Source organism: Megalopta genalis, unplaced genomic scaffold (genome assembly GCF_051020955.1).
Source record: "Megalopta genalis isolate 19385.01 unplaced genomic scaffold, iyMegGena1_principal scaffold0040, whole genome shotgun sequence".
Classification (NCBI taxonomy): Eukaryota; Metazoa; Arthropoda; class Insecta; order Hymenoptera; family Halictidae; genus Megalopta; species Megalopta genalis.
In genome coordinates, this window is record NW_027476109.1 from 1,359,370 (window position 1) to 1,367,798 (window position 8,429).

An 8,429-nucleotide genomic window follows, 5' to 3' on the forward strand; every position below is an offset into this window, starting at 1 on the left:
TTGTTCATTTGTTCAATTGTACAATTGTTCATTTGTTCAATTGTACAATTGTTCATTTGTTCAATTGTACAATTGTTCATTTGTTCATTTGTTCATTTGTTCAATTGTTCTATTGTTCAATTGTTCATTTGTTCTTTTGTCCAATTCTTCATTTCTTCATTTGTTCAATTGTCATTTGTTCATTTGTTTTATTTGTTCATTTGTTCATTTGTTCATTTGTTCATTTGTTCATTTGTTCATTTGTTCACTTGTTCATTTTTCATTTGTTCATTTGTTCAATTGTGCAATTGTTCAATTGATCATTTGTTCAATTGTACAATTGTTCATTTGTTCACTTGTTCATTTGTTTTATTTGTTCATTTGTTCATTTGTTCATTTGTTCATTTGTTCATTTGTTCATTTGTTCACTTGTTCATTTGTTCATTTGTTCATTTGTTCAATTGTGCAATTGTTCATTTGTTCAATTGAACAATTGTTCATTTGTTCATTCGTTCATTTGTTCATTCGTTCATTTGTTCATTTGTTCACTTGTTCATTTGTTCATTTGATCATTTGTTCATTTGTTCATTTGTTCATTTGTTCATTTGTTCATTTGTTCATTTGTTCAATTGTACAATTGTTCATTTGTTCAATTGTACAATTGTTCACTTGTTCATTTGCCCATTCGTTCATTTGTCCACTTGTTCATTTGTTCATTTGTTCATTTGTTCAGTTGTTCATTTGTTCACTTGTTCATTTGTTCATTTGTTCATTTGTCCATTCGTTCATTTGTCCACTTGTTCATTTGTTCATTTGTTCATTCGTTCATTTGTTCAATTGTCAATTGTTCATTTGTTCAATTGTACAATTGTTCATTTGTTCAATTGTATAATTGCTCATTTGTTCATTTGTTCTTTTGTTCATTTGTCCATTTGTCCATTTGTTCATTTGTTCATTTGTTCATTTGTTCACTTTGTACATTTGTTCATTTGTTCATTTGTTCATTTGTTCATTTGTCCATTCGTTCATTTGTCCACTTGTTAATTTGTTCATTTGTTCATTTGTCCATTCGTTCATTTTTCCACTTGTTCATTTGTTCATATGTTCATTTGTTCAATTGTACAATTGTACAATTGTACAATTGTACAATTGTTCATTTGTTCATTTGTTCATTTGTTCATTTCTTCATATGTTCATTTGCTCATTTGTTCATTTGTTCATTTGTTCATTTGTTCAGTTGTTCAATTGTTCATTTGTTCAATTGTACAATTGTTCATTTGTTCAATTGTTCATTTGTTCAATTGTACAATTGTTCATTTGTTCAATTGTACAAATGCTCATTTGTTCAATTGTACAATTGTTCATTTGTTCAATTGTACAATTGCTCATTTGTTCAATTGATCTATTGTTCATTTGTTCAATTGTACAATTGTTCATTAGTGCAATTATACAATTGTTCATTTGTTCAATTGTACAATTGTTCACTTGTTCATTTGCCCATTCGTTCATTTATCCACTTGTTCATTTGTTCATTTGTTCATTTGTTCATTTGTTCATTCGTTCATTCGTTCATTTGTTCAATTGTCAATTGTTCATTTGTTCAATTGTCAATTGTTCATTTGTTCAATTGTACAATTGTTCATTTGTTCAATTGTATAATTGTTCATTTGTTCATTTGTTCATTTGTTCACTTGTTGATTTGTTCATTTGTTCATTTGCTCATTTGTTCATTTGTCCATTCGTACATTCGTTCATTTGTTCAATTGTCAATTGTTCATTTGTTCAATTGTACAATTGTTCATTTGTTCAATTGTATAATTGTTCATTTGTTCATTTGTTCTTTTGTTCATTTGTCCATTTGTCCATTTGTTCATTTGTTCATTTGTTCACTTTGTACATTTGTTCATTTGTTCATTTGTTCATTTGTTCATTTGTCCATTCGTTCATTTGTCCACTTGTTAATTTGTTCATTTGTTCATTTGTCCATTCGTTCATTTTTCCACTTGTTCATTTGTTCATATGTTCATTTGTTCAATTGTACAATTGTACAATTGTTCATTTGTTCATTTGTTCAATTGTACAATTGTTCATTTGTTCATTTGTTCAATTGTACAATTGTACAACTGTTGATTTGCTCATTTGTTCATTTGTTCATTTGTTCATTTGTCCATTCGTTCATTTGTCCACTTGTTAATTTGTTCATTTGTTCATTTGTCCATTCGTTCATTTTTCCACTTGTTCATTTGTTCATATGTTCATTTGTTCAATTGTACAATTGTACAATTGTACAATTGTACAATTGTTCATTTGTTCATTTGTTCATTTGTTCATTTCTTCATATGTTCATTTGCTCATTTGTTCATTTGTTCATTTGTTCATTTGTTCAGTTGTTCAATTGTTCATTTGTTCAATTGTACAATTGTTCATTTGTTCAATTGTTCATTTGTTCAATTGTACAATTGTTCATTTGTTCAATTGTACAAATGCTCATTTGTTCAATTGTACAATTGTTCATTTGTTCAATTGTACAATTGCTCATTTGTTCAATTGATCTATTGTTCATTTGTTCAATTGTACAATTGTTCATTAGTGCAATTATACAATTGTTCATTTGTTCAATTGTACAATTGTTCACTTGTTCATTTGCCCATTCGTTCATTTATCCACTTGTTCATTTGTTCATTTGTTCATTTGTTCATTTGTTCATTCGTTCATTCGTTCATTTGTTCAATTGTCAATTGTTCATTTGTTCAATTGTCAATTGTTCATTTGTTCAATTGTACAATTGTTCATTTGTTCAATTGTATAATTGTTCATTTGTTCATTTGTTCATTTGTTCACTTGTTGATTTGTTCATTTGTTCATTTGCTCATTTGTTCATTTGTCCATTCGTACATTCGTTCATTTGTTCAATTGTCAATTGTTCATTTGTTCAATTGTACAATTGTTCATTTGTTCAATTGTATAATTGTTCATTTGTTCATTTGTTCTTTTGTTCATTTGTCCATTTGTCCATTTGTTCATTTGTTCATTTGTTCACTTTGTACATTTGTTCATTTGTTCATTTGTTCATTTGTTCATTTGTCCATTCGTTCATTTGTCCACTTGTTAATTTGTTCATTTGTTCATTTGTCCATTCGTTCATTTTTCCACTTGTTCATTTGTTCATATGTTCATTTGTTCAATTGTACAATTGTACAATTGTTCATTTGTTCATTTGTTCAATTGTACAATTGTTCATTTGTTCATTTGTTCAATTGTACAATTGTACAACTGTTGATTTGCTCATTTGTTCATTTGTTCATTTGTTCAATTGTACAATTGTTCATTTGTTCATTTGTTCATTTGTTCATTTGTTCAATTGTACAATTGTTCATTTGTTCAATTGTACAATTGTTCATTTGTTCATTTTTTCATTTGTTCATTTGTTAAATTGTGCAATTGTTCATTTGTTCAATTGAACAATTGTTCATTTGTTCATTCGTTCATTTGTTCATTCGTTCATTTGTTCATTTGTTCACTTGTTCATTTGTTCATTTGATCATTTGTTCATTTGTTCATTTGTTCATTTGTTCATTTGTTCAATTGTTCATTTGTTCAATTGTACAATTGTTCATTTGTTCAATTGTACAATTGTTCACTTGTTCATTTGCCCATTCGTTCATTTGTCCACTTGTTCATTTGTTCATTTGTTCATTTGTTCAGTTGTTCATTTGTTCACTTGTTCATTTGTTCATTTGTTCATTTGTCCATTCGTTCATTTGTCCACTTGTTCATTTGTTCATTTGTTCATTCGTTCATTTGTTCAATTGTCAATTGTTCATTTGTTCAATTGTACAATTGTTCATTTGTTCAATTGTATAATTGCTCATTTGTTCATTTGTTCTTTTGTTCATTTGTCCATTTGTCCATTTGTTCATTTGTTCATTTGTTCATTTGTTCACTTTGTACATTTGTTCATTTGTTCATTTGTTCATTTGTTCATTTGTTCATTTCTTCATATGTTCATTTGCTCATTTGTTCATTTGTTCATTTGTTCATTTGTTCAGTTGTTCAATTGTTCATTTGTTCAATTGTACAATTGTTCATTTGTTCTATTGTTCATTTGTTCAATTGTACAATTGTTCATTTGTTCAATTGTACAAATGCTCATTTGTTCAATTGTACAATTGTTCATTTGTTCAATTGTACAATTGCTCATTTGTTCAATTAATCTATTGTTCATTTGTTCAATTGTACAATTGTTCATTAGTTCAATTGTACAATTGTTCATTTGTTCAATTGTACAATTGTTCACTTGTTCATTTGCCTATTCGTTCATTTATCCACTTGTTCATTTGTTCATTTGTTGATTTGTTCATTTGTTCATTTGTTCATTCGTTCATTCGTTCATTTGTTCAATTGTCAATTGTTCATTTGTTCAATTGTCAATTGTTCATTTGTTCAATTGTACAATTGTTCATTTGTTCAATTGTACAATTGTTCATTTGTTCAATTGTATAATTGTTCATTTGTTCATTTGTTCACTTGTTGATTTGTTCATTTGTTCATTTGCTCATTTGTTCATTTGTCCATTCGTACATTCGTTCATTTGTTCAATTGTCAATTGTTCATTTGTTCAATTGTACAATTGTTCATTTGTTCAATTGTATAATTGTTCATTTGTTCATTTGTTCTTTTGTTCATTTGTCCATTTGTCCATTTGTTCATTTGTTCATTTGTTCACTTTGTACATTTGTTCATTTGTTCATTTGTTCATTTGTTCATTTGTCCATTCGTTCATTTGTCCACTTGTTAATTTGTTCATTTGTTCATTTGTCCATTCGTTCATTTTTCCACTTGTTCATTTGTTCATATGTTCATTTGTTCAATTGTACAATTGTACAATTGTTCATTTGTTCATTTGTTCATTTGTTCATTTGTTCATTTGTTTATTTCTTCATATGTTCATTTGTTCATTTGTCCATTCGTTCATTTGTCCACTTGTTCATTTGTTCATTTATTCATTTGTTCATTCGTTCATTCGTTCATTTGTTCAATTGTCAATTGTTCATTTGTTCAATTGTACAATTGTTCATTTGTTCAATTGTATAATTGTTCATTTGTTCATTTGTTCTTTTGTTCATTTGTCCATTTGTTCATTTGTTCATTTGTTCTTTTGTTCATTTGTTCACTTGTTCATTTGTTCATTTGTTCTTTTGTCCAATTCTTCATTTCTTCATTTGTTCAACTGTACAATTGTTCATTTCTTCATTTGTTCATTTGTTCATTTGTTCAATTGTTCAATTGTCAATTTGTTCAATTGTTAATTTGTCCAATTGTACAATTGCTCATTTGTTCAATTGTACAATTGTTCATTTGTTCATTTGTCCATTCGTTCATTTGTCCACTTGTTCATTTGTTCATTTGTTCATTTTTTCATTTGTTCATTTGATCATTTGTTCATTTGTTCATTTGTTCATTTGTTCATTTGTTCAATTGTTCAATTGTTCAAATGTTCATTTGTTCAATTGTACAATTGTTCATTTGTTCATTCGTTCATTCGCGCATTTGTTCACTTGTTCATGTGTTCATTTGTTCATTTGTCCATTTGTTCATTTGTTCATTTGTTCATTTGTTCATATGTTCATTTGTTCATTTGTACAATTGTACATTTGTTCAATAGTACAATTGTTCATTTGATCAATTGTACAATTGTTCATTTGTTCAATTGTACAATTGTTCATTTGTTCAATTGTATAATTGTTCATTTGTTCATTTGTTCTTTTGTTCTTTTGTTCATTTGTCCATTTGTCCACTTGTTCATTTGTTCATTTGTTCATTTGTTCACTTTGTACATTTCTTCATTTGTTCATTTGTTCATTTGTTCATTTGTCCATTCGTTCATTTGTCCACTTGTTAATTTGTTCATTTGTTCATTTGTTCATTCGTTCATTGGTTCATTTGTTCAATTGTACAATTGTACAATTGTTGATTTGCTCATTTGTTCATTTGTTCATTTGTTCACTTGTACATTTGTTCATGTGTTCATTTGTTCACTTGTTCATTTGTTCTTTTGTTCTTTTGTCCAATTCTTCATTTCTTCATTTGTACAATTGTACAATTGTTCATTTGTTCATTTGTTCATTTGTTCAATTGTTCAATTGTTCAATTGATCATTTGTTCAATTGTACAATTATTCATTTGTTCACTTGTTCATTTGTTCATTTGTTCTTATGTCCAATTCTTCATTTCTTCATTTGTTCAATTGTCATTTGTTCATTTGTTCATTTGTTTTATTTGTTCATTTGTTCATTTGTTCATTTGTTCATTTGTTCATTTGTTCATTTGTTCATTTGTTCACTTGTTCATTTGTTCATTTGTTCATTTGTTCAATTGTGCAATTGTTCATTTGTTCAATTGAACAATTGTTCATTTGTTCATTCGTTCATTTGTTCATTCGTTCATTTGTTCATTTGTTCACTTGTTCATTTGTTCATTTGATCATTTGTTCATTTGTTCATTTGTTCATTTGTTCATTTGTTCAATTGTTCATTTGTTCAATTGTACAATTGTTCACTTGTTCATTTGCCCATTCGTTCATTTGTCCACTTGTTCATTTGTTCATTTGTTCATTTGTTCAGTTGTTCATTTGTTCACTTGTTCATTTGTTCATTTATTCATTTGTCCATTCGTTCATTTGTCCACTTGTTCATTTGTTCATTTGTTCATTCGTTCATTTGTTCAATTGTCAATTGTTCATTTGTTCAATTGTACAATTGTTCATTTGTTCAATTGTATAATTGCTCATTTGTTCATTTGTTCTTTTGTTCATTTGTCCATTTGTCCATTTGTTCATTTGTTCATTTGTTCATTTGTTCACTTTGTACATTTGTTCATTTGTTCATTTGTTCATTTGTTCATTTGTCCATTCGTTCATTTGTCCACTTGTTAATTTGTTCATTTGTTCATTTGTCCATTCGTTCATTATTCCACTTGTTCATTTGTTCATATGTTCATTTGTTCATTTGTTCATTTGTTCATTTCTTCATATGTTCATTTGCTCATTTGTTCATTTGTTCATTTGTTCATTTGTTCAGTTGTTCAATTGTTCATTTGTTCAATTGTACAATTGTTCATTTGTTCAATTGTTCATTTGTTCAATTGTACAATTGTTCATTTGTTCAATTGTACAAATGCTCATTTGTTCAATTGTACAATTGTTCATTTGTTCAATTGTACAATTGCTCATTTGTTCAATTGATCTATTGTTCTTTTGTTCAATTGTACAATTGTTCATTAGTTCAATTGTACAATTGTTCATTTGTTCAATTGTACAATTGTTCACTTGTTCATTTGCCCATTCGTTCATTTATCCACTTGTTCATTTGTTCATTTGTTGATTTGTTCATTTGTTCATTTGTTCATTCGTTCATTCGTTCATTTGTTCAATTGTCAATTGTTCATTTGTTCAATTGTCAATTGTTCATTTGTTCAATTGTACAATTGTTCATTTGTTCAATTGTATAATTGTTCATTTGTTCATTTGTTCATTTGTTCACTTGTTGATTTGTTCATTTGTTCATTTGCTCATTTGTTCATTTGTCCATTCGTACATTCGTTCATTTGTTCAATTGTCAATTGTTCATTTGTTCAATTGTACAATTGTTCATTTGATCAATTGTATAATTGTTCATTTGTTCATTTGTTCTTTTGTTCATTTGTCCATTTGTCCATTTGTTCATTTGTTCATTTGTTCACTTTGTACATTTGTTCATTCGTTCATTTGTTCAATTGTCAATTGTTCATTTGTTCAATTGTACAATTGTTCATTTGTTCAATTGTATAATTGTTCATTTGTTCATTTGTTCATTTTTTCATTTGTTCATTTGTTCATTTGTTCATTTGTTCAATTGTTCAATTGTTCAATTCATCATTTGTTCAATTGTACAATTGTTCATTTGTTCATTTGTTCAATTGATCATTCGTTCATTTGTCCACTTGTTCATTTGTTCACTTGTTCATCTGTTCATTTGTTCTTTTGTCCAATTCTTCATTTCTTCATTTGTTCAATTGTCATTTGTTCATTTGTTCATTTGTTTTATTTGTTCATTTGTTTTATTTGTTCATTTGTTCATTTGTTCATTTGTTCATTTGTTCATTTGTTCACTTGTTCATTTGTTCATTTGTTCATTTGTTCAATTGTACAATTTTTCATTTGTTCAATTGAACAATTGTTCATTTGTTCATTCGTTCATTTGTTCATTCGTTCATTTGTTCATTTGTTCACTTGTTCATTTGTTCATTTGATCATTTGTTCATTTGTTCATTTGTTCATTTGTTCATTTGTTCATTTGTTCATTTGTTCAATTGTTCATTTGTTCAATTGTACAATTGTTCATTTGTTCAATTGTACAATTGTTCACTTGTTCATTTGCCCATTCGTTCATTTGTCCACTTGTTCATTTGTT